At 42.3% G+C, this 27,411-nt stretch overlaps 2 long non-coding RNA genes across 2 annotated transcripts in view; one reads left to right on the top strand and one right to left on the bottom strand.

Annotated features, from left to right (window-relative positions):
• LOC141277876 (uncharacterized) overlaps positions 1–22,850 on the bottom strand; it is a 41,694-nt gene extending 18,844 nt beyond the window's left edge. The window contains exon 1 of the long non-coding RNA XR_012329745.1: positions 22,752–22,850. This is a non-coding gene — a long non-coding RNA (uncharacterized lncRNA). The remainder of the gene's footprint in view (positions 1–22,751) is intronic.
• A 185-nt stretch (positions 22,851–23,035) lies between these two features.
• Positions 23,036–25,522, top strand: LOC141277875 (uncharacterized). Its single transcript, XR_012329744.1, has 2 exons — positions 23,036–23,306; positions 24,960–25,522. It is a non-coding gene; the product is annotated as an uncharacterized lncRNA (long non-coding RNA).
• Positions 25,523–27,411: the final 1,889 nt, after the last annotated feature.

The following is a 27,411-nucleotide window of genomic DNA, read 5'->3' as shown; positions in this document are numbered from 1 at the left end:
GGTAAGTTCCCTCTATGCCTACTTTCTGGAAAGTTTTTATCATAAATGGGTGTTGAATTTTGTCAAAAGCTTTCTCTGCAACTATTGAGATGATCATATGAATTTTCTCCTTCAATTTGTTAATATGGTTTATCATACTGATTGATTTGTGTATATTGAAGAATCCTTGCATTCCTGGGATAAACCCCACTTGATCATGGTGTATGATCCTTTTAATGTGCTGTTGGATTCTGTTTGCTAGTATTTTGTCGAGGATTTTTGCATCCATGTTCATCAGTGATATTGGCCTGTAGTTTTCTTTTTTTGTGACATCTTTGTCTAGGTTTGTTATCAGGATGAGCGTGGCCTCGAAGAATGAGTTTTGGTTTGTTCCTCCCTCTGCTATATTTTGGAAGACTTTGAGAAGGATAGGTGTTAGCTCTTCTCTAGATGTTTGATAGAATTCACCTGTGAAGCCATCTGATCCTGGGCTTTTGTTTGTTGGAAGATTTTTAGTCACAGTATCAATTTCAGTGCTTGTGATTGGTCTGTTTATATTTTCTATTTCTTCCTGGTTCAGTCTCGGAAGGTTGTATTTTTCTAAGAATTTGTCCATTTCTTCCAGGTTGTCTATTTTTCGACATAGAGTTGCTTGTAGTAATCTCTCATGATTTTTTGTATTTCTGCAGTGCCAGTTATTACTACTTTTTCATTTCTAATTCTGTTGATTTGAGTCTTGTCCCTTTTTTTCTTGATGAGTCTGGCTAATGGTTTATCAATTTTGTTTATCTTCTCAAAGAACCAGCTTTTAGTTTTATTGACCTTTGCTATCGTTTCCTTCATTTCTTTTTCATTTATTTCTGATCTGATCTTTATGATTTCTTTCCTTCTGCTAACTTTGGGGTTTTTTGTTCTTTCTCTAATTGCTTTAGTTGTAAGGTTAGGTTCTTTATTTGAAATGTTTCTTGTTTCTTGAGGTTGGATTGTATTACTATAATCTTTCCTCTTAGAACTGCTTTTGTAGCATGCCATAGGTTTTGGGTCATTGTTGTGTTTTCATTGCCATTTGTTTCTAGGTATTTTTTGACTTCTTCAGTGATGTCTTGATTATTAAGTAGTGTATTGTTTAGCTTCCATGTGTTTATATTTTTTACAGATTTTTTCCTGTAATTGATATCTAGTCTCATAGCATTGTGGTCAGCAAAGATACTTGCTACAATTTCAGTTTTCTGAAATTTACTGAGGCTTGATTTGTGATCCAAGAGATAATCTATCCTGGAGAATGTTCTATGAGCACTTGAGAAGAACGTGTATTCTGTTGTTTTGGGATGGAATGTCCTATAAATATCAATTAAGTCCATCTTGTTTAATGTATCATTTAAAGCTTGTGTTTCCTTATTTATTTTCATTTTGGATGATCTGTCCACTGGTGAAAGTGGGGTGTTAAAGTCCCCTACTATGATTGCATTACTGTTGACTTCCCCTTTTATGGCTGTTAGTATTTGCCTTATGTATTGAGGTGCTCCTGTGTCGGGTGCATAAATATTTACAATTGTTATATCTTCTTTTTGGATTGATCCCTTGATCATTATGTAGTGTCCTTCTTTGTTTCTTGTAATAGTCTTTATTTTAAAGTCCATTTTGACTGATATGAGAATTGCTACTCCAGCTTTCATTTGATTTCCATTTGCATGGAATATCTTTTTCCATCCCCTCACTTTTAGTCTGTATGTGTCCCTAGGTCTGAAGTGGGTCTCTTGTAGGCAGCATATATACAGGTCTTGTTTTTGTATCTATTCAGCCAGTCTATGTCTTTTGGTTGGAGCATTTGATCCATTTACATTTAAGTTAGTTATCGATATGTATGCTCCTATTACCATTTTCTTAATTGTTTTGGGTTTGTTATTGTAGGTCTTTTCCTTCTCTTGTGTTTCCTGCCTAGAGAAGTTCCTTTAGCATTTGTTGTAAAGCTGGTTTGGTGGTGCTGAATTCTCTTAACTTTTGCTTATCTGTAAAGTTTTTAATTTCTCCATCGAATCTGAATGAGATCCTTGCTGGGTAGAGTAATCTTGCTTGTAGGTTTTTCCCTTTCATCACTGTAAATATGTTCTGCCACTCCCTTCTGTCTTGTAGAATTTCTGCAGAAAGGTCAACTGTTAACCTTATGGGGATTCCCTTGTAAGTTATTTGTTGCTTTTCCCTAGCTGCTTTTAATATTTTTTCTTTGTATTTAATTTTTGATAGTTTGATTAATATGTGTCTTGGCATGTTTCTCCTTGGATTTATCCTGTATGGGACTCTCTGTGATTCCTGGACTTGATTGACTATTTCCTTTCCCATATTAGTGAAGTGTTCAACTATGATCTCCTCAAATATTTTCTCAGTCCCTTTCTTTTTCTCTTCTTCTTCTGGGACCCCTATAATTTGAATGTTGGTATGTTTAGTGTTGTCCCAGAGGTCTCTGAGACTGTCCTGAATTCTTTTCATTCTTTTTTCTTTATTCTGCTCTGTGGTAGTTATTTCCATTATTTTATCTTCCAGGTCACTTATCCGTTCTTCTGCCTCAGTTATTCTGTTATTGATTCCTCCTAGAGAATTTTTAATTTCATTTATGGTGTTGTTCATCACTGTTTGTTTGCTCTTTAGTTCTTCTAGGTCCTTGTTAAACGTTTCTGTATTTTCTCCATTTTATTTCCAAGATTTTGGATCATCTTTACTATTGTGACTCTGAATTCTTTTTCAGGTAGACTGCCTATTTCCTGTTCATTTGTTTGGTCTGGTGGGTTTTTACCTTGCTCCTTCATCTGCTGCATATTTCTCTGTCTTCTCATTTTGTTTAATTTACTGTGTTTGGGGTCTCCTTTTTGCAGACTGCATGTTCGTAGTTCCCGTTGTTTTTGGTGTCTGCCCCCAGTGGGTGAGGTTTGTTCAGTGGCTTGTGTAGGCTTCCTGGTGGAGGGGACTGGTGCCTGTGTTCTGATGGGCGTGGTTGGATCTTGTCTTTCTGGTTATCAGAGCAGCATCTGGCAGTGTGCTTTGGTGTGTCTGTGAACTTAGTGTGAACTTAGTATGATTTTAGGCAGCCTCTCTGCTAATGGGTGGGGTTGTGTTCCTGTCTTGCTAGTTGTTTGGCATGGGACGTCCAGCATTGGAGCTTGCTGGTCGTTGAGTGGAGCTGGGTCTTAGCGTTGAGAAGGAGATCTCTGGTAGAGCTCTTGCCAGTTGATATTACATGGGGCCTGGAGGTTTCTGGTTGTCCAATGTCCTGAACTCAGCTCTCCCACCTCAGAGACTCAGGCCTGACACCAGGCCAGAGCACCAAGCCTCTGTCAGCCACATGGCTCAGAAGAAAAGGGCGAAAAAAAGAAAGAAAATAAATAAATTTTAAAATGATTAAAATTAAAAAAAAATAATAATAATAAAGAGAACAACCAAACCAATCAACAAATCCACCAATGATGACAAGTGCTAAAAACTAAACTAAGGTAAACATAAAAATCAGAAACAAATCAGTTACAGACCGCAAACTCCAAGTCTACAGTTTGCTCCCAAAGTCCACCACCTCAGTTTTGGGATGATTCGTTGTCTATTCAGGTATTCCATAGATGCAGGTTTTATCAAGTTGATTGTGGGAGTTTAATATGCTGCTCCTGAGGCTGCACGTTGAAATTTCCCTTTCTCTTCTTTGTTTGCACAGCTCCTGGGGTTCAGCTTTGGTTTTGGCCCTACCTCTCTGTGTAAGTGGACCTCAGGTATTTGTTCCCCACCCAAACAGGAGGGGGTTAAAGCAGCGGCTGAATAGGGTGCTCTGGCTCATTCAGGCCGGTTGGAGGGAAGGATATGGTAGTTATAATTAGAATGTGGGGCCAGTCTGCAGTGGCAGAGGCTGGTGCGATGTTGCAACAACCTGAGGTGCGCCGTGTGTTCTCCTGGGGAAGTCGTCCCTGGATCACAAGACCCTGGTAGTGGCGGGCTGCACAGTCTCCCCCGGGGGGGAGTGTGGATAGTGAGCTGTGTTTGCACACAGGATTCTTGGTGGCTGCAGCAGCAGTGTTAGCATTTCATTCCCGTCTCTGGTGTCCGAGCTGATAGCTGTGGCTCGCACCCGTCTCTGGAGCTCGTTTAGGTGGTGCTCTGCCTTCTGTGGGCAGATGGGGAAGGAATCCCCTCTCCTCGTGCACCCTGAAATAATGGTTTCTTCCTCTTAGGCAGGTCCAGACTTTTTCCCGGACTCCCTCCCTGCTAGCTGTGGCACACTAGTCCCCTTCAGGCTGTGTTCACGCAGCCAACACCAGTCCTCTCCCTGGGGTCTGAACTCCGAAGCCCATGTCTCAGCTCCCAGCCCCCACCCACCCCAGCAGGTGAGCAGACAAGCCTTTCGGGCTAGTGAGTGCGGGTCGGCACCCATCCTCTGTGTGGGAATCTCTCCGCATTGCCCTTTTCACCCCTGTTGCTGTGCTCTCCTCCGTGGCTCCAAAGCTTCCCCCCCACCACCCACACCCCCATCTCTGCCAGTGAAGGGGCTTCCTAGTGTATGGAAACTTTTCCTCCTTCACAGCTCCCTTCCAGAGATGCATGTCCCCTCCCTATCCTTTTGTCTCTGTTTTTTGTTTTTTCTTTTTCCCTACCCAGGTATGTGAGGATTTTCTTGCCTTTTGAGAAGTCTGAGGCCTTCTGCCAGCATTCAGTGGGTGTTCTGTAGGAGTTGTTCCACATGTAGATGTATTTTTGATGTATTTGTGAGGAGGAAGGCGGTCTCCACGTCTTACTCCTCCGCCATCTTGAAGGTCCCCCTCATTGTAGTTTTGATTTGCATTTCCCTAATGATTAGCGACGTTGAGTATCTTTTCTTGTGCTTACTGGCTTTATATATATCGAAGGGATCGAAGTCACATCCCCTGCATTGGGAGGCGAATTCTTAACTACTGCGCCACCTGGGAAGTCCCAGGTTGTTTGATTTTTATTGAGTTTTAGGGGTTCTCTGTATATTCTGGACATTAATCTCTCATCATATACATGACTTGCAAAGTTTTTTTCTCCCATTCTGTGGGTTGCCTTTTTACTCTGAGGGCAGTGTCTTTTGATGAACAAATTCAAAAATTTTCATGAAGTCCAGTTTGTTTATTTTTTTATTGTTGTTGCCTGTGCCTTTGGTGTCATACCAAGAAATCATTGCCAAATCCAATGTCTTGAAGCTTTTGTCCTAAGGAAGAAGCTGAATTTATTGAAATTTGGAAAAAGAGCTTGGATAAGGACTTTGAAACATTAATAAGATTCATCCCCAGGTTTCCTAGAAGCTAGAAAAATGGGGGTTTAGGGAAGGAAGAAGGAATAAGCTAAACTCAACACACTTGAAAGCTTCTTGTAAAGGCAGAGAACTGAAATCTAATTCCTCCTCTTCTTTAGGTCAAGAAAGACACTGAAATAGATTTAATAAGGTACAGATAAGATGAAGGGAAGAGATTCTATGATGGATCTAGGAAGAAGTGATAGGGAACACCTTCCAAACAGAGGTCTTTATACAAACCTGCTGTTAGATGTCCAACCCTGCAGGTTTGCTCTAAGCAAGTTTGACTCATACATGGAAGTAAAGATGGCCTGGATGCCACGAGGTCAGAGAGCTGCAGTGCTTGTCTAAGGGAAAGTTACAAATGTCCTTGACTTTCAGAAGTGTGGGTGTTCCTCTTAAAATCCCGACATCTTTTAGGACTGAAGATTATTGGGACGTTTCAGAGAATAAAGGCCAAATCCACTCTCAGGTATAACGGACTGTATTTTAACAAACACCACTACTTTATTACACACCTAATGAATGACATTTTCAGTGAAGCTTTCTCAAATTCATCTGGAACAGACCACTAAGTATCTACAGATGTGCCCTTGTGTTTTCATAAAGGAAAACACTATTGAATTTGGCTAATGAAACTCTGGCTCATGTATTTGAAGAAGATAACCTAAAATGGATGAAGAAATAGGTCTTCTTTCTAGATGAGATCTATTTTAACAAATGTATGACATCAGTTTGAGTAGGGACACTGGCTTAGTCCAAGTGCCATATTCTCTCATCTTTATTTCTTTGACTGCTGCCTTGTCCCAGAATAACAACAATAATCTACCTCCTACAGAAAAGAGTACAGTCATCCTGATGCTATAACCTAGTCTCTGCAGATGGCATATAAATTTGAATTTCAGATATCTTAGACACAATTCATGGGGTTAAGACAAAAACTAGGTGGTTTTGGTGAGTGATGAATTATTTTTAAAAATCGAAAAATATCTTTTAAAAATTTATTTATGTTTTTGGCTGCCTTTGGTCTTTGTTGCTGCACATGGCTTTCTCTAGTTGCCGCAAGCGGGAGATACTCTTTGTTGCGGTGCACGGGCTTCTCATTGCGGTGGCTTCTCTTGTTGCAGAGCACGTGCTCTAGGCACGCGGGCTTCAGTAGTTGTGGCATGCGGGCTCAGTAGTTGTGGTTCGTGGGCTCTAGAGCGCAGGCTCAGTAGCTGTGGCACACGGGCTTAGTTGCTCTGCGGCATGTGGGATCTTCCTGGACCAGGGCTTGAACCCGTGTCCCCTGCATTAGCAAGTGGATTCTTAACTACTGAGCCACCAGGGAAGTCCCTCATCTCCTAGTCTTGATGAGCTTCTCTGGTCCCTTTAATCTTTCCTCAGGTGGTTCCTTGGCTGCTCCTCCCTTCATTAGCAACAGTTTGAATCTGCCCTTTGGAATTCAGGGAAGGTCATGGAGGCTGGAGCCTTGCCTATGAGAAATGGGGAGTGTGTGTGTGTGTGTGTGTGTGTGTGTGTGTGTGTGTGTGCATGCAAAAAATGGCCTCCATGCCTCGAAGTCCCACAGGGCCTTGCTTGGTTTCACTTGCGATAACACCCTGGGCTGCTCTGGACTCTGATCACTGCTTCTTCCATTGCCCCATTATGTTAGCACCCTCAGATTGACTCCTAAGGAAATCTCACCCACTGGTGCCCCCTGCACCGACTCGAATACACACAGGGACCAGACGGGAGATGTACGTATTGGGGAGAGAAGACACCAGCTGTCTGGTGTGTAGGACGTGGCCCTCCTGAGGCCTGGGGAAAAGCCATCAGTCAAGAACCCCCTAGTGACCCCTGTTACGCAGGTGGGCCTCTCTCTCTGTACTGCAAAGGCACCCCCTCTTGGGCTAGCCACTTAGGGAGGTGGTTTGATTCCTCAGAAGTGTGCTGGGCATGTGCTTCCCCTGGGTAGCTGTTACTTTTTGGCCCACAGATTAATCCATTGTCTTATCAGGACAACACCAACTCTTCCTTCCCTTCTCTGGGGTGGCTCTACCCCACCCTTGTTTGATAATGCCTAATCTGTGCACAGTGCACATTAGGCCAGCTAAGTTCTCGGGACCTAGGTATAACCATTCATAATATCACCCAGCCCTGAGATCAAAGGGCAATGAGACTCATTCCAGCAGGAGTAGGGATCCCTCTCAGACTGGAGGCCCCTTGGGGAGGTGTCGCGTACTGTGAAATCACTCTACAAAATCTCACCTGGGCCCTTGAGTACTTGTCTAAAAATGTGGGGGATGCCTTACAAGGACTCTGTACTTCTCTGGACTCACTAGCAAATGTTCTTCTCGACAATAGCCTAGCCCTTGACTATCTCTTGAGTGAGCAAGGGAGAGTATGTGCAGTTATGAATGAAACTTGCTGCATGTATGTCAATAACTCTGGTCAGATTGAGGGCAACATAAAAGAGATACATGAGCAAGCTCAGTGGTTACATAGATGTAACACACAAGGTCCAGATCCAAGCTCCATCTGGAATATGGTCAAACAGAGCCTCCCCGGTTTAACCTGGTTTCTTCCATTTCTTGGCCCACTAACTGCTATTATCCTCCTGCTTATCTTCGGGTCTTGACTCCTTAACTACCTTGTCAACTTTGTTTGTAAATGACTTGAAGCCATCAAACTTCAGATGATACTAACCCTAGGGTACAAGCAACTGGGACTGCAGGCTGGTGACCATCAGATATATTTTAGGCCAGACAGGGAACAGTTCTGCTCCTCAAATCCACAAAAAAACTATGCCCATGTTCAGCAGAAAGCAGTTTCACAAGGCAGAGCTTTGACCTTCAGCATGCCCTCAAGAGTGAGGAACAGTTCTAAACCCAACAACCCCTTCCTGAACAGGAATAAACACATCTTTTTAAGTCACAGGGTCCAGAGACAAAGAAAAGTATACAAAGAGACAAACAAAACCCAGATAGAAAGAACTGGAACCAAGGTGGCTATGAATCTGACCTCCAACAGACCCTCAGTCTCATTATATGCTGATTTTACTATATTAGCTACTAGATGACACACCTATTGACAGTCATGACTGGAAGATGCAGACCAAAGAAAGGATAAAGGGCTTCCCTGGTGGTGCAGTGGTTGGGAGTCTGCCTGCCGATGCGGGGGTCGCGGGTTCGTGCCCCGGTCTGGGAGGATCCCGCACGCCGCGGAGCGGCTGGACCTGTGGGCCATGGCCGCTGGGCCTGCGCGTCCGGAGCCTGTGGTTCACGGCGGGAGAGGCCACAGTGGAGACAGGCCCGCATACCGCAAAACAAAAACAAAAACAAAAAAAAGAAAGGATAAAAAGATGGTGGCCACATCATTCTCTCAGAAAGCCCTGCCCCTTTTTCAGTAGCCAAATGCACGGGACTCACCATCATTAGCCTCATTTCTTCTCCCTTTGTCTTTACTCTTTAAAATCAAATCCTCCTCTTCACATGGGTGAGAAGCTGATCTGTGAACTAAGTTCCCACTTTTCCATTCTTTGGCCATTGAATAAAACTTGTGCGGCATCGATCTCAGTTTTGGTTTTGTTTTCTGGCTGCATGAACCTGAACTAACAACTATACTTTCTTTTAATACTTTTAATTCTTGTTCTTATACCAATAACAAGAATGATTGAAAATAACCTCCTAAAAAGAAGGGTCTCTGCGGTATATTTATTACCCTCGTTTTGTAAATCGGAAGAGGAGAACAACATCTCTCTCTAAGACTCAAGGAAGAAGCTCCAGCTCCACCTTCAGCTCCCAAAGCTGAAATTCTACTGAAATGTTTCTCTGAACGATTTGCCTGTTTTTCTTTAAGTACTATCTTTAAGTACCATGTAAGCATGAAAAAATGACGTAAAAAAACCTGACATTTTGGGACTTCCCTGGCGGTCCAGTGGTTAAGACTCTGCACTTCCACTGCAGGGAGCATGGGCTCGATCTCTGGTTGGGGAACTAAAATCCTGCATGCTGCATGGTGTGGCCAAAAGAACAAAACAAAACAAAACAAAAAATCCCCCCAAAAACCTGACATTACTATGTACTTTGTGCACTACATATCCTTCCACATATATAAATAGTATACATATGCTTTATCATACCTAATACATGATCATATAATCATGTATTAATTATCTACTCCTGTGTACGTGTTTTTAATTTGGGGGTATGCTATGGCCATCAGAGGCCTTAACACAGTCAAACAACTTGTAGCTGAGCGTAAACTGAATATTATTTACCAAGGTAATCAACTATAATGTGTTATTGAGTCAATGGTCACAGTACATAGAACAATTACATACATGTGTACATACGCACACACGTTTCAGGTAAATAGCTTCCTTAATCAAACCCTCCTGCTTCCCACTAAATCTCATACTTTGTACACCATTATTGCCCTGCCAAACCCCCCAAATAAGGCAAAGAGTAAAACTACATAAGTCAACTAACTCATCTAACAAACATATTGCCCTCACCTGACCAACCCAAAGTTAGTATAAGTACAAACTAGCCTCCTTATAATACCAATCAGTTACCTGTAGAAGTCTTATATAGAAAGACATCCCCTAGATCTGCCATTTACCTCAAACAAAATAAAAAATAAAGTACCTTTTCATAGTCTGCATAAGAAAAAATATTTCAATACTAATTTTAACAAAACCCAAACTACTAAACCAAATACCAATATATCACTTAAATACAGAAACCTTATATGTACAAAGTCCTACTTAAACTGTTGGTGTATCTTAATAATTACAGTGAAGCACTGTAAATGCCTAGATGAATTTACTAACTCCATAAACACATAGGTGTGGTCCCAGCCTACTAATTTCTGATAAAATTACACATGCAAGTATCTGCATCCCTTTGAGAATGCCCTCTAAATCATAAAAGATTAAAAGGAGCAGGAACCAAGCACACTAAAGTTAATGCCTTGCTTAACTTTGTCCTTGTGGGAAATGGCAGTGATAAAAATTAAGCCATAAAAGGAAGTTCAAGTAAGTTATATTAACTAATTAGGGTTGGCAAACTTTATATCAGCCACCTTGGTCACAAGACTAACCCATATTAATAGAAATCCAGTGTAAAGTGTGTTAAAGATTATCCCAAAATAAAGTTACGTCCTAGCTAACCTGTAAAAAAAATAGCTAAAATAAAAATAAGCTATGAAGGGCTTCCCTGGTGGTGCAGTGGTTGAGAGTCCGCCTGCCGATGCAAGGGACACGGGTTCGTGCCCCGGTCCGGGAAGATCCCACATGCCGCGGAGCGGCTGGGCCCGTGAGCCATGGCTGCTGAGCCTGCGCATCTGGAGCCTGTGCTCCGCAGCGGGAGAGGCCACCACAGTGAGAGGCCCACGTACCGAAAAAAAAAAAAAAAAAAAAGCTATGAAAATGACTTTAACGTTTCTGATTACATGACAGATGAAATCCAAACTGGGATTAGATATCCCACTATGTTATCCCTAAATTCAAATAATTATAACAATAAAATTATTCCCCAAAATACTACTAGCATGAGCCTAAAAGTCAAAGAAGTTGGTGGTGCTTCACACCGTTCTAGAGGAACCTGTTCTATGATCAATAAACTCGGACAAACCTCACCAGCCCTATATACTGCCATCCTCAGAAAACCCTGGTAAAGAACAATAGCAAGCATAATTATCAGACATAAAAATGTTAGGTCAACGTAACCTATGGGAAGGGAAGAAGTGGGCTACATTTGTTACCTCAAGAACATAAAATAATTCATACAAAATTTTTATGAAATAAAAATCCCAAGGAAGACTTAGTAGTAAATTAAGAATAGAGTGTTTGATTGAATCAGGACATGAAGCATGCACATATTGCCCAACACCCTCCTCAGATATAGATAACTTTTCATAACCTATTAACAATTACCAAACATACAGGAGGATATGAGTTGTAAGGAGGTGAGCAGACTGGAAAGTGTGCTTGGATGAACCCAAGTGTAGCTTAAAGAAAAGCATCTAGTTTACATCCTGGAGATTTTGTACTGCATGAACACTTTGTACTAAAACTAGGCCAAACCTTCCACCAATTTCAACTATCATTTAGTAAATTAAATACAACATTCATTCAGCATCTAAAGTATAGGAGATAGAAATTTGTCTGGTGCTATAGATAAAGTACCATAAAGGAATGATGAAGGAAACATTAAAAGTACCCAAAACTGACCCCTTTTACCTTTTGCAATGATGATTTAACTAGAAAACTTTAACAAAGAGGACTTAGGTTAAATGCCCTGAAATCAGACGAGCTGCTTATGAACAGTTTACAAGAACAAGCTCCTCTATATGGCAAAATAGTGAAAAAGATTTATGAGTAGAGGTGACACGCCTAACAAGCCTGGTGATTGCTGGTTGTCCAGAAAAGAATTTTAGTTTAACTTTAAATATTAATTTAAAAACATAACTATTAACATAATTTTAAATGTTATTATAAAAAGATACAGCTTTTTAGATATAAGATACAACCTTCCCAAGAGAGTATGCATAAATATCACCATAGTTGGCTTAAAAGCAGCCACCAATTAAGAAAGCATTCAAGATCAACAACACATTCATCTTAATACCAATAGTAAATAAACCAACTTCTAATTTACTACTGGACTAATCTATTAATTAATAGAAGCAATATTGTTAATATGAGTAACAAGAAATATTTCTCCATGCAGAATCTTAGAACAGATAGCCCACTGATAGTTAACAGTAAAATAAACCTAAACTAACACTTAATCTAGTCAAATATTGTGAACCCAACACAAGTATGCATTGAAGGAAAGATTTTAAAAAGTAAAAGGAACTTGGCAATCACAAACCCTGCCTGTTGACCAAAAACATTACCTCTAGCACTTCCGGTATTAGAGGCACTGCCTGCCCAGTGATACCTCTTTAACAGTCACAGTATCCCGACTGTGAAAACACAGCCTAATCATTTGTTCTTTAAAGAAGGTTGGGTATGACTGGTCATACAAGGGATTTACTGTCTCTTTTAATCAGTGAAATGGACCTTCCTGTGAAAAGGTGGAAGTAAGATGAGGAGACCCTATGAAGCTTTAATGAATTAATCCAAAAAATAAACAATAAACAAATTTTAAGGGATAACATAACTTTCAATGGATTAACAATTTTGGTTGGGTGACCTCAAAGAATAAAACAACCTCAGAAGGATTAAAATTTAGACCTACTAGTCAAAATTTTACCACTTATTGATTCAAAACATTGATCAATGGAACAAGTTACCCTAGGGATGATAGCTCAATCCTATTCTAAAGTTCATATCAACAATAGGGTTTTTGACCTCAGTGTTGGTTCAGGACATCCCAATGGTGTGACTGCTATCAATGGTCTGTTTGTTCAATGATTAAAGTCTTATGTGATCTGACTTCAGACTAGAGTAATCCCAGTCGGTTTCTATCTATTATACATTTGTCTCAGTATGAAAAGACAAGAGAAATAAGGCGTACTTTACAAAAGCACCTTCAAACTAAATGATGATATAATCTACATTCAATTAATTTATACACACCTTACTGTAGACAGGGTTTGTTAGGGTTTGCAGAGCCCAGCAATTGCACAAAATTTAAACCTCTATTCCCAGAGGTTCATGTCCTCTTCCTAAGAATATGTTTATAATCAGCATTCTTTCACTAATTACCCAATTTTACTCGCCATAGCATTCCTTACATTAACTGAATGGAAAATCCTAGGCTATATTCAAATCCAGAAAGGCCCAAACATCATCAGCCCTATGGATTATTACAGTCCATTGCTGATGCAGACAAATTATTTATTAAGGGACCACTATGACCATCAACATCACCAATTTATATGCTTATTATTGTGCCAATGCTAGCCTTAACCCTGGCTGTCACAATATGAATTCCTCTTCTCATACCTTATCCACTAATTAATATAAACTAGGCATACTATTTATATTAGCCATATCAAGCCTAGCCATTTATTCCATCCTCTGACCTGGATGAGCTTCAGATTTAAAATACACAGTAATTGGAGTTCTATGGACCTCAGCACAGGAAACCTCATATGAAGTAACAGTAGCAGTTATTCTCTTAATCATCCTACTGATAAATGGATCATTTGCCCTTTCAACAGTAATTATTACACATGTCGACTGAAAAAAAATGCACAATGTGAGAGTTATGAGTTAAGTTTTATTTGGGGCAAAATGAGGACTATAGCCCAGGAGACAGCATTTCAGACAACTCAGAGAAACTGCTCCAAAGAGGTAGAGGGGGAAGGTCAGTATATACGTGATTTTGGTGAAGAGGGGTACATACACATTTTTGCAGAAGGTCGCTGCTAGTCTCGTGAAACAGACGTCACCATGAAATATTTTAGTGCTTTTCTAGATATGAGGAGATGGAAGAATTGGGCTCATAAAATCTCCTGAAAATATCTAACTATATGAAGGCCTGTTCTTCCAGTTTTCCCCAGAGCACAGAGTGCCTCATTCCTGATCTCCACCCTGAACTCCTTTCAGGTGGTGTTGAAGGTCAGCAGTCTCAGCAGCTTGTGTTTTAATCCTTGTAGACATAGGTGGAAAGTGCCAAACTTTAGTCAGCACACAAGAACACCTATAACTAATTTTCCTCCTGACCATAAATTGATTATCTCTATTCTAGCAGAAATCCCATTTGATTTAACAGAAGGAGAAACCTGTATTTGGCGTCAATGTAGAAAATATAGCAGGACCATTTGCCCTGTTCTTCCTAGCAGAATATGTCAATATCACTATAAGAAACATTTTCATAAAATCCTATTTTTAGGAGCATTTCACAACTCCTACATACCACAATTATATACAGCTAATGTCATCATTAAAACACTCCTCCTAACAACTTCCTTTCTATAAAATCGAGCATCGTATGCACAATTTTGATATGATCAACTTATACATCTCTTATTTTTTTTAATTTTATTTTATATTGACATATAGTTGATTTACAATGCTGTGCCAATCTCTGCTGTACAGCAAAGTGACTCAGTTATACACAGAGACATTCTTTTTTTTAATATTCTTTTCCATTATGGTTTATCACAGGATATTGAATATAGTTCCCTGTGCTATACAGTAGGACCATGTTTTTTATCCATTCTATATATAATAGTTCACATCTGCTGATCCCAAACTCCCAGTCCTTCCCTTCCCCATGCCACTCCCCCTTGGCAACCACAAGTCTATTGTTTATGTCTGTGTGTCTGTTTCTGCTTTGTAGATAGGTGCATTTGTGCCATATTCAGATTCCACATATAAGTAATATGATATGGTATTTGTCTTTCTCTTTCTGACTTACAGCTCTTATAAAATTTTTTTACTACTAACGTTAGCCCTATGTATTATATATGAGAGGTTTCACTACCTGTCATCATATCAGGCATCGCACCACAAACATAAGTAATATGTGTGAGGAAAGAGTTACTATGATAGAGTAAATAATAAAGGTTTAAATGCTCTTATTCCTAGAATCATAGGAATTGAACCTACTCTTAGGAATTTTACATTCTCCATGCTACCACATAACACCACATGCAACAGTAAGGTCTGCTAAATAAGCTATTAGGCCCATACCCCCCAAAATGTTGTTGTATATCCTTCCTGTACTAATAAAACCTATTTTTGCTATCATTCTACTGACCATCATCTCAGGAACCATAATTGTAGTAACAAGCTCACACTGGTTACTGTTATCCCCATTCTAATAAAAAAATTTAACTCATGAGCTATAGAAACATACAACAAATATTTTCTAAAACAATCCACCACATCGATACTACTTGTAATGGCTATTATTGTTAATCTAATGTACTCTGGTCAAAGAACACAATGAATTACAAAAATCTTTAATCCAGTAGCATCCACCGTCATTAACAATAGCCCTTGTCACAAAAGTAGGACTTTCCCCATTTCACTTCTGAGTTCATGAAGTAACACAAGGCATGCCATGAACAGCAGGCCTGATGCCATTAACGTGACAAAATTACTCCCCTATCAGTTTTATACCACATGTCACCATCCAACAACATAAACATACTATTAATCATAATGATATTATGAATCATAATTGGAAGCTGAGGCAGACTTAGTCATACTCACCTAGAAAAAATTAGAGCCTCCTCATCAGTTGCCCATGTAGGATGAATAACAATTATTATAAACGTATATTCTAATTAAAACAATCCTAAATATACTAATTTATATCATAATAACACTATCTTCTTACTATTTATGCCCAGATCATGTACTACAACAGTATCATTATCACACACATGAGATAAAACACCTCTCATCACAATCCTTATCCTCACCATTATAGTATCATTAGGAGGTCACTCACCACTTCTGGGTTTGTTGTTTTTTTGTTTTTTTGTTTTTGCGGTACGCAGGCCTCTCACTGCCGCGGCCTCTCCCGTTGCGGAGCACAGGCCCCGGACGCGCAGGCTCAGCGGCCATGGTTCCCGGGCCCAGCCGCTCCGCGGCATGTGGGATCCTCCCGGACCGGAGCACGAACCCGTGTCCCCTGCATCGGCAGGCGGACTCTCAACCACTGCGCCACCAGGGAAGCCCCACTTCTGGGTTTTTACCCAAATGAATAATTATCCAAGAGATAACAAAAATGATAACATCATTTTACCAACACTAATACCCATTATAGCAGTACTCAGCATATATTTCCACTTGCAGCTAACATACTCCACATCACTAACTACATTCCCTTCAATAAGCATCACAAAAATAAAACAACTTGAACATACAAAACAAATAACCTTCTTATCATTACTAATCACAATAGCCACACAATTATTACCCTTAACTCCAATTTCTATCAGTGCTGGACTAGGAATTTAGGTTAGTTTAGACCAAGAGCTTTCAAAGCCCTGAGCAAGTATAATTTACTTCATTCCTGAAAATAAGGATTGCAAGACCCTATCCTACATCAATTGAATGCCAATCAAACACTTTAATTAAGCTAAATCCTTACCAGATTGACGTGCTTCCACCCCAGGAAATTTTAGTTAACAGGTACGTACTCAAGTCAACTGGTTTCAATCTATTTCTGCCATCAAGGAAAAAAAAGGCAGGAAAAGCACTGGCAGAATTGAAGCTGCTTCTTTGAAGTTACAGTTCAACTTGTTAATTCACCACAGGGTTTAGCAAAAAGAGGGCTCAATCTCTGTCTTTAGATTTACAGTCTAATGCCAGCTCTGTCATTTTACCTCTGTTCATAAACTGCTGATTATTTTCAACAAATCACAAAAGTATCAGCATTTTATATTTACTATTTGGTGCTTGAGCAGGAGTAGCAGGTAGCACCTTAGGTCTGTTAATCCAGGCTGAGCTATACCAACCTGGAGCACTACTTGGAGATGACCAAATGTGTAACGTAGTCATAACAGTCCCTGCACTTGTAATAATTTTCTTTATAGTTGTGCCCATTATGATCGCAGGGTTCAGAAACTGACCTGTCGCACTAATAACTGGGGCACCTGAAGTAGCATTTCCCCAAATAAATCCTATAAACTTTTTTTTTATTCATTTATTTATTCTGGTTGAGCTGGGTCTTAGTTGTGGCAGGTGAGCTCCTTAGTTGTGGCAGGCAGGCTCCTTAGTTGTGGCATGCGAACTCTTAGTTGTGGCATGCATGTGGGATCTAGTTCCCTGACCAGGGATCGAACCCAGGCCCCCTGGATTGGGAACACGGAGTCTTAACCACTGGACCACTAGGGAAGTCCCAATCCTATAAACTTTTGACTACTTCCCCCATCATTCTTACTCCTACTTGTATCACCAATAGTAGAAGCTGGTTCTGGTACCAGTGGAACTGTAAATTCAGCTCTAGCCGGCAATGCAGGAGCCTCTGTTGACTTAACCATTTTCTCCTTACATTTAGAGGGTGTCTCTTCAATTCTTGGTGTTATGAATTTTATTACTATAATCTTTAATATAAAAGCAGCAGACACATCCCAATACCAAACACCGTTATTTGTTGAATCTGCCCCAACTATAGCCATATTACTATAATTATCACTCTCAGTCTGAGCAGCCAGAATTGCCATACTGTTAACAGACAGAGATCTAAACACTACTTTTCTTTGATCCTGCAGGAGGAGACCCAATCCTATACCAACACCTATTTTGATTCTTTGGTCACTCTGAAGTATGTATTCGTAGCCTACCAGGGTTTGGAATAATCTCACATATTGTTACATATTATTTAGGACAAAATGAGCCTTTCAGATATACGGGAACAGTATGATTCATGATATCCATTTGAAATGGAGCAGGACCCTATGGTCCTTGCCCGGCATGTCCTCCGCCTGCCTTTTGTCTGTGGAAAAACTTTAGATAAACAATAAGTTTAATCAGAGAAGTGAGAAAATGCAGAACAAAGAAAAGCAGTCAAACAGGACAAAACAATAATAGTTCAGTCATTAAGCAAAGTCAAGTACCTTTAGTTCCTCCTCAAGGGCTATAGATACTATTCTGAACCGTATCCTGTGAGCTGTTTTGTAGATACTGAAACCTCCACCAGGTGGAAGAAGTTAACTACATGATGACCAGACTGTAGCCATGACATAAGCTGCCACAATTCTGAGAATTGACCTCAAAGAAATGGGAACAAACTGACCCTGGAACTGAAGATTAACTGTACTTAAAACAAGCAAGACGATGCTGGTCAGATCACTGCATGACCAATTTCAAGTTGACTGTCAGAGCTGACTGTACTGTTTCTGCATGTAGCCCCCTCCCTCTGTCTATAAAATCTCTTGCCCCGGATGGTCAGTGGGGTAGGGGGGAGTCGGCCTTTGGACAGGAGTTCGCCGTCCCCCCAAGTTGCCGCCATCCAAAATAAAACAAACTTTCCTTTCCACCATCCTTGCCTCTTTATCGGCTAGAGCAGCGAGTGGCCGGACCCCACTTTAAGTTACACATTGGCTTTTTAGGATTTACCGTGTGGGCCCATCATATGTTTACAGTAGGGTTAGATGTCTTCACAGAGGTTATATTAAATGATCTCCCACTATGTTATGAGCCTTAGGCTTTATTTTTCTTTTTACAGTAGGTGCTTTGACAGGACTTGTCTTAGCTAATTCACCCACACAATTCCAGTATGTAATGTCAATGGGAGCAGTCTTCACTGTTAGAGGAGGCTTCGTACACTGATTTCCACTATTCTCAGGTTATACACTTAACGTGAGCAAAAATTTACTTCACAATTATATTTGTAGTAGTAAATATGATTTTCTTCCTGAAGCACGTTCTCACCCTTTCAGGGATGTCCTGATGGTATTCCAGCTACCCTGCTGCACACACAACATGAAATATTTCATCTATAGGCTCATTCATCTTATTAACAGCAGTAATGCTAATAATCTTCATAATCTGAGAAGGCTTTGCATCCAAACGAGAAGTCTCAGTAGTAGAAGCTACTACTACTAACCTAGAATGGTTACATGGATGCCCTCCACCATATCCTACATCTGAAGATCCTACCTATGTAAAGTTAAAATAAGGAAGGAATTGAATCTTTTTCAACTGGTGTCACGCCAACACCACAATCATTATGTCTTTCTCAATAAATGAGAAAATACTGAAAAATTACATAACTTGCTCAAAGTTAAATCATAGGCAAAAATTCTGTATATCACTAAGGCACATCCATTTCATCTAGGCTCTCAAGATACAACGTCATCTATTCTGGAAGAACTTTTACATTTTCATAATCACACATTAATAATCATTTTTAAAATAAGTTCTCTAGTCCTCTGTATTATTTCACTAATATTGACAGCTAAACTGACTCATATACATACAACAGATGCACAGGTAGAGAAAAGTTGAACAATTCACAAGCCATCATTGTAATCTTAATTGCCCTATCATCATTGTGAATCCTTTGTATGATATATGAAATCAATAACTCTTCCCAAACCATAAAAATTAGGGGTCATTAAGGATACTGAAGCTATGAATACACAGATTATGAAGATTTAAATGTTGACTCCTCTATAATCCCCACATCAGATCTAAAACCAGGAGAATTATGACTAATAGAAGTCAATAAGGGACTTCCTGGTGGTCCAGTGGTAAAGAATCCGTCTTCCAATGCAGGGGACGCGGGTTCAATCCCTGGTCAGGGAAATAAGATCCCACACACCGCGGGGCAACTAAGCCCGCGTGCCACAACTACTGAGCTCCAGTGCTTCAATGGAGAGCCTGCATACCACAAACTACAGAGTCCACATGCCCTGGAGCCCGAGCGCCATAACTAGAGAGAAGCCCATGCAACAAAATGAAAAGCCCGCGCACTGCAACAAAAGATCCCGCATGCCTCAGTGAAGATCCCGCGTGCCACAACTAAGACACGATGCAGCCAAAAAAAATCATAGATATAAAAAAAAAGAAATCAATGGAATTTTTTTAAAACTCAATAAATGAGTAGCATAGAGATAATCATCAAATGTTAATTTCATCCCAAAATGTTTTACACTCATGAGCTTTTCCTTCTTTAGGCCCTAAAAAACAGCTGCTATCCCAGGACACCTAAATTAAAGAGTCCTAATATCAACAGGACCAGGCGTTATGTTGTGGACAATGATCAGTAGAGGTCGTTATCCTGTGTTCAAAGACGGGACAGAAGGAGATGGCTGAGATGCAGGGATGAATTTGGAGCCCATGGGGGATGCACTCTCTGAGCTCCATGACAGGAACGGGGCCTCTGGGGTCCCAGACCACCCATCACACCCTCCTGAGTGGGGTGTCAGGAACATTCTGTGTTGGTGATGCAATGGCCTGAGGGCTTGTCACAGCCCTGATGCTGTGTCCAATGTAGGCCCCACAACCTTGGGACCACATCCCACACTCTGTGGGTCCACCCTGCAGGGTCATTCCTCCCACAGGAGTAGAGACCATCCAGCAAGCAGCCCTGTCCCCAACAGGCAAGAAGACGGGGTGGAAGTGGGGGCACCAGAGGAATCTCACTCGGACAATAACACCCCAGGATCGCTATCGGGGACACTGATGATGAAGATGAGGCCCAGCCCAAGAGACGGGACCAGAGGGCCCAACAGGCAGCTGGTCAGGTCCTGGCTCATCTGCACTCCAGACACCTTTGTCCCTCATACACCCCCTTCCTCATACACCCTCACCCTAAATGCAGATTCTTCAGATGCAAACAGGCAGAACTTCAGACTGAAAGTCAGCTCTTCCAAAATGATCCATCAGCAAACACTGCAGGATTCCATTCAAATGGGGGCCCTGAAGACAACGCATGGACCGAGATGGACGTCAGTGCCAGGGTCAGTGGGATTGCATGGGAGTGAGGCTTTCATAGTTGAGGAATTTCGGTTTTACAAGATGAAACGTTCTAGGGATGGTGTGATGGCTCCATGAGAAGGTGAATATATCTGATGCCTCAGAAACATGCCCCTGAAAGGGTGATGATGATAAAGGGCATGCGATGTGTGTTTTATTTCACTTAAAATAAAATAAAATAAAATTTTAAAATGATGTCTTATTAATTGGGATTCCTATTAGACTCCCCTTTATCACAAATGTGTGAGGCCCAAGCACCATCCCCCACCTCGGGGGCCATAATGGTATCTCCCATGGCACGTGGGGGACCATTCTTAGGGGGTTACTCTGTGATACCTGAGGTCTTTCCAGGGGAACCCAGACAGCGGTGACCCCCCCAGATTAGATATACAATAAGCTATGATATTACTATGATACCACCAAGGGTTATTTGTCGCTCAGCAGAACGTGGAACAGCAACTTGCTCAAAGGTACCTGTCCTCATAAGAATGTGACAAGATTAAGACAAGAGAAGGGACCACAGGTTAATCAGAGCAACACCCTCAATTCAGATGTTGGAAATCTCAGAGGGGACAAGTCATACTGCAGGCAAAGAGCAGATATGGGGTCTCCCCCTTCATGTGAGCCTGACCCATACAGATGAGGGGAGACCCACACAATCCCCAGACCTTGCACCTGGGGTCACCCGTCCACACTCCCTAAGGTGACCCCACCTCCCCAGACCCTGCACCTGGGGTCACACATCCACACTCTTCAGGGTGACCCTCACCTCCCCAGACCCTGAACCTGGGGTTACTTGTCCACACTCACCAGAGTGACCCCCACCTCCCCAGACTCCACACCTGGGGTCACACATCCACACTCTCCAGGGTGACCCTACCACTCAGACCCTGTACCTAGGGTCACAGGTCCACGCTCTCCAGGGTGATCCCCACCTCCCCAGGCGCCCCCCTGGGGTCACACATCCACACTCACCAGAGTGACCCCCACCTCCCCAGACCCTGAACCTGGAGTCACATATCTACCTTGGTCAGGACACCACGGCTGTGCTAAATGGGACCATATGTGTGAACAAGGTAGGTTCCTAGACCTCCTGGGACCCTAGAGAGAAGTGTGGGATCCGTCTCCTCTCCCCACACTTGGCCCAGAGAAGTCAGTCCCCTCCTGTTTCCACTTTGGTTCCATGTTATTTTAATTGTTTTTAATGCTTTCATGCTAAAGTTGAACACACAGCCTTGGTTCTGGCAGGCTCAGCCTTTCCTTTCTCACTGAGGTATTGAGAAAACTCATGGGACAGGAGGGCTGAAAGAGGACGGCAGGCCCAGGCTCTGCTGTGTAGGGATGGTTGACTGGAAGTACAGCACAGAGCAACTTCACCTGCTGCCCATCAGCCTTAAGCCCAGAACCACATGCCCTGCAATCAATTCACCAGGTAAACCTGCCTCCCTACTCGCCCTGTGTGTGCTGGTGAATTGGAATAATTACCAGGTAGCCCACCTGAAGAATCTCCATGAGCCCCAGGGAAGGTGAACCTCACAGGGGTGAGGACTGAGGCCCCTACCACAGCATTGACCCTCAGGGCCAGGTAACCACACTCAGAGCAGAGGCTGTTACCCAGACAAGCCCACCTCAGCTCCAGACCCCAGACATCTGAGTACTGACATTTGGATGCAAGTACAGAGCTTCCCAGCACTGAGGCCAAGCCAGATCTCTACTCAGGTCTCCACACCCACCCTGAAGCTCCCAGCACTGAAGCAAGGCTGCGTCTCTATCTAGGTCCCATATCCTAGTGTATGCAGAACATGGTCAGGTCTAAATGTACTTGATGTAAAAAAGATGGTGGGCTTCCCTGGTGGCGCAGTGGTTGAGAGTCCGCCTGCCGATGCAGGGGACACGGGCTCGTGCCCCGGTCTGGGAAGATCCCACATGCCGCGGAGCGGCTGGGCCTGTGAGCCATGGCCGCTGAGCCTGCGCGTCCAGAGTCTGTGCTCTGCAACGGGAGAGGCCACAAAAGTGAGAGGCCCGCGTACCGCAAAAAAAAAAAAAAGAGTGGGAGTTTTGTTATAAAATGTCACTTATTCTTTCAATTCCTTCTCAATTACATACCCAAGCTTGTGGAAGATGATTGGCACGTCCATCCTCCCCGCTTGGCCCGCCAGCCTGGTTGGATTCTCTGACAGTCAAGACTCATTTCAATGTTCACTGCAAGAAAAATGGGTGTGTCTGTGTTGAGAAGAGGCTCACCAAACAGGTGAGAGGCAAACTGCAGGACCCATCCCTAAAAGCAGCCCCGCCCAGATCAGAATAAGATGGAGCTGGGGTGAACATAGTTCCTATTTAAGTCACAATAACAACAGAGATCAAAATGCCACTTCTCATTAAGCCACTGAAGGTGCAATGATGCATTATTAGCTAAAACTCCAGGATATTTTAACAGCTTTATCGAGGTGTAATCGACCTACGACAAATGCACACCTTTAAAGTGTACAGTTTGATAGGTTTTGAAACAGGTGTACCCCATCAAGATAATGATTGTACTGTGGATGAAAAATTAATCAGTGGTCAATCTATGAAAGAAATGGAAAATTTTCTTTGCGCCAACCTGAGGATTATAACCCGGGAGGCAGTTTTTCAGAAAGCTCCGAGGACTGTTCTGAAGAGGTAAGGGGGAGGCCAGTATATATGTGATTTTGACAAAGGGGTACGTGCAACCAAGCACAGAGCTGGGTAGGAGGTTACAGCTACTCAGGAGGAACAGATAGATACCTTAATGGTTTTAGTACTTTTCTAAGTGTGGGAAGAGGCAAGAATCCAGGTTCATAAAAATTTTCTCCTGAAAATATCTAACGCTCTGAGGGCCGGTTCTGCCAGAGCTCAAAGTGCCTCATCCTGGTCTTCACCCTGAAATCCGTTCAGGGTGTCCTGTAAGTCAGCGACTGTGGTGGCTGACGACTTAATTCTTGTAGAACTGGATGGTGAGCAACATTCTTTATGTTACAATCCCCTCCCTTTTGGTCTTAATTTTTTTTTTTTAATATATTTATTTATTTATTTTTGGCTGCATTGGGTCTTCGTTGCTGCCCGTGGGCTTCCTCTAGTTGTGGCGAGCGGGGGGCTACTCTTTGCTGCGGTGCATGGATTTCCCATTTTGCGGAGCACGGGCTTAGTTGCTCTGGTACATGTGGGATCTTCCTGGACCAGGGCTCGAACCCGTGTGCCTGGCATTGGCAGGCGGATTCTTAACCACTGCGCCACCAGGGAAGTCCTTGGTCTTAATTTTGACCAAGGTTTGGGAGGTATTTCATGACCAATTTAGCCCATGGCGCTAGGAATGCCCATTCCCAGGACAGGTGAGGATTTCCTTGATAGGCCACTCAATGTGCTGTTACTGGACTAGGCCTCGTTCACAGTAGCCCAAGGCCTCTGGGCTGCCTGTCCTACTAGTCTGTTATGGTCCAGGAAATGGTTCCCTCTTGTGGCTTCCTCCCATATTTAGAGTTACATTATTACAATCACTGATCTTATAGAACTACGTATTTGACAATTGTTTTAGGTCACCTAGTCATCATTATTTTTAGTGGAGGCTCAGTCACACACTTGGTAATGAAAGAAACAAAAATCTTGTAAAATAGGTAGAATACAAGCAATATAGCTAGTGACATTAATAAGGTCATAAGGAAGTATTTAAGCTAAGCACTTCTTTTAGGTGTGGCCCAGTATTTCCCCAGGTCATCCGACCAGTCTGTTCTGCACCAATCATTATCTTTAAGGGAAATGATATATTGGCCTTGTCCATAAAGTCCACCAAAGACGTCTGCACGTACAAGGTGAGTGGTGGGTTATCGTGACCGCTTACAGGATAAGGAAAGAAATGTTATCTTCTAAGGAGTTACATGGCTGTCTCCTGGAGAAAAATTGATTTTTGTGGCTGAGCAGATATTTCTGCCATTGGGGAGGTCAGGTGAACACATAATGCAGATGCACAACGCACACTAGCGGGGAGGGAGGAGGCCAAAGAGCAGAGAAAAAGTTTATGTTTTAAATTTTTCTTGTCCTACCTTAAAATATGAATTTTTATTTCATCAATACCCTCATCCCCAGAACTTTCCTCCCGCTCTCCCCAATCCAGGAAAACTCGGATCTGCTCTCTGTCACTACAGATTACTTTGCATTTTCTGGAAATGTACATATGAGTACATTTCCAGAAAATGCAAAGGGGCGGGCAGATCGGGTCTGCAGGTAGAATACACTGTATTAATATAAAAGTGTACAGAGAGATACTCTATTAATAGAAAGTTATAAACATTTTCTAAGGTTTGATGAGGACCAGCCACACGCGGAGTAAACAAAAGAAGCTCTGGCCACTCCAGGAAATCACACCCGCTGGGAAGAAGTCACAGAGTGTTTGCTCCAGGGCACAACCCCACAGCTGATTTCCTGCCGCCCGGTGAGGCCACCGGCCCCATCTTCTGTCTCGCCCTCAATACAAACGTCCCTGGGCCGGGAACGGCAGGCAGTCTTGTGCTACAGGCATGTGCCTGCTCTGGGCTGAATCGTGTCCTCAAAATTCACATGTTGAGTCCTGACCCTCAGGGTCTCAGAATGGACTGTGTTTGGAGATGAGGTCTTTAAAGAAGAGATTAAAGTAAAATGAAGTCACTAGGGTGGGCTATACTCCAACGCGACCAGTGCCCTATAAGGAAGAGGAGATTGGGACACAGACACACACAGAGGGATGACCATATGAGGACACAAGGAGAAGGCGGCCGTCTACACACCAAGGAGAGAGGCCTCAGGAGGAACCAGCCCTGCTGACACCTTGCTCTGGAACTTCCAGCCTCCAAGACTGTGAGAAATAAACGTCTGTTTTTTAAGCAGCCCTGTGTGTTGTACTTATTATAGAAGCCAAGTTAAGATGCCTGGCATTTATGGGAACTTAAGGATTTACTGTCCTAGAAAGAGGGGGTTGCACCAGAGTCCCTCTGCTTGTGAGCTGCTCTGCACACAGGGGCTTCAGGCAGGCCAGCTTCAGGGGCAGCTGCAAAGTGACCCCTTCCAAACCATGCGCTCTCCTGGGCCCTGAACAGGGGGGGAACATGTCCCTGTTTGGGAACCTCTGGTCTCAGCTGGGGTCTCCCAGGTACAGGTGGAATTGTGCATTTGGGGTCAACACAAAGGTTGCAGTTCTCGGGCACATTGTGGGTGTGCCCTGAGCTGCCAGGCATCTCTTGCAGGAAGGGCTGCCCTGTGCCCGCTTGCCCTTCCTGGGAAGGACCTGCCAGTGATTTTCTGAGCCGAGAATCTGACTCTGTTCCACTTCAAACAAGTTATTTCTGTATATCTTTAAGATAAGTTAAATTATGCAGGAATATCACAATGATGTGGTTCTAGGAAAGCTTGTTCTCATAGTTATTCAGAACTTGAACAAGAATTCTCCAACATTTTAGAAAATCACATCTCCTGGCTCAGAGTTGCTGAATTGCCCGTAAATGCAAATTATTTAGTATAATAATTCAAATAATAGTAATTCAAATTATATGCAAAGATGCCTATTTGCCCTTATTTAAAAACATTAAATATAAAGGTTGAATCGAGTTGAATGTTATCTACATTTTCTTAAATCTAAATTGAAGAAAATCTCAAGCAAACATCTGATTACTTAGTGTAGTTGAAGCCAAGCACTCACCTATTAAATTATGTATTATTTCATTAAAATATATTTCTCTTTAATGCTCCTCTCTATTGTAACTATAACTGCATGGATACATACATAAATATAATTATATTTAAATTATATGTGTAGAGAGATTACGTTATCTCTGCATTTGATTTCAGAAAGTGAGGGGAGTGTCACGAAATACTTGCTACAAAAGGGGTGAGGGTCTGACGGGCTCACAGAAGCCCCATGACATAGCATTTCATTCCCGCTAAGGTGCTAGAATCGAAAAGACAGACAATGACAAGGGGAGAAATTGGAACATTCAAACACCACTGGCAGGAATGTGACATGATGCTGTTTTGGAAAACAGTCTGGCAGTTCCTCAAAATGTCAGACATGGAGTCACCACATGACTCAGCAATTCCACTCCACATGACTCAGCAATTCCACTCCTACATATAAACACAAGAGAAAGGAAAACTCATGTCCACACAAACACTTGTACATGCATGTTCATAGCAGCATGATTCACAAGAGCCAAAAGGTGGAAACCACCCAAATGACCATAAACAGGTGAACAGAGAACAGATACACAATGTGGTCCATTGTGTGGTCCATCCACACGATGGAACATTACTCAGCCATGAAAAGGAGTGAAGCTCTGACACAGGCTACAACATGGATGAACCCTGAAAACAAGATGCTCAGTGAGAGAAGCCAGGCACAGAAGGACACTGTCTTATTCTGCTTGGGCTGCCGTAGCAAAATACCAGGCTGGGGGCTTAAACAACAGAAATATATTTCCTATAGTTCTGGAGGCCAGAAGTCTGAGATCAGGGTGTCAGGATGGTCAGGTTCTGGTGAAGCTCTGTTCTTGGTTGCAGATGGTGTCTTCTCACTGTGTCCTCACATGGAGGAAGCGTCAAGGGGACTCTCTGGGGTCTCTTTTATAAGGACACTGATTCCATTCACAGTGGCTCCACTCTCATGACCTCATCACCTCCTCAAGGCCCCATCTCCTAATACCATCACCTTGGGGGTTAGGATTTCAACATGTGAATTTGGGGGGGACACAAACATTCAGCCAAGAATAACCACAATCTGTAT

The sequence above is a fragment of the Tursiops truncatus genome, chromosome 2, assembly GCF_011762595.2.
Source record: "Tursiops truncatus isolate mTurTru1 chromosome 2, mTurTru1.mat.Y, whole genome shotgun sequence".
In the NCBI taxonomy this organism is placed as follows: Eukaryota; Metazoa; Chordata; class Mammalia; order Artiodactyla; family Delphinidae; genus Tursiops; species Tursiops truncatus.
Note: the sequence above shows the minus strand (reverse complement) of the source record. Positions and strands in the feature narration are given on the sequence as shown.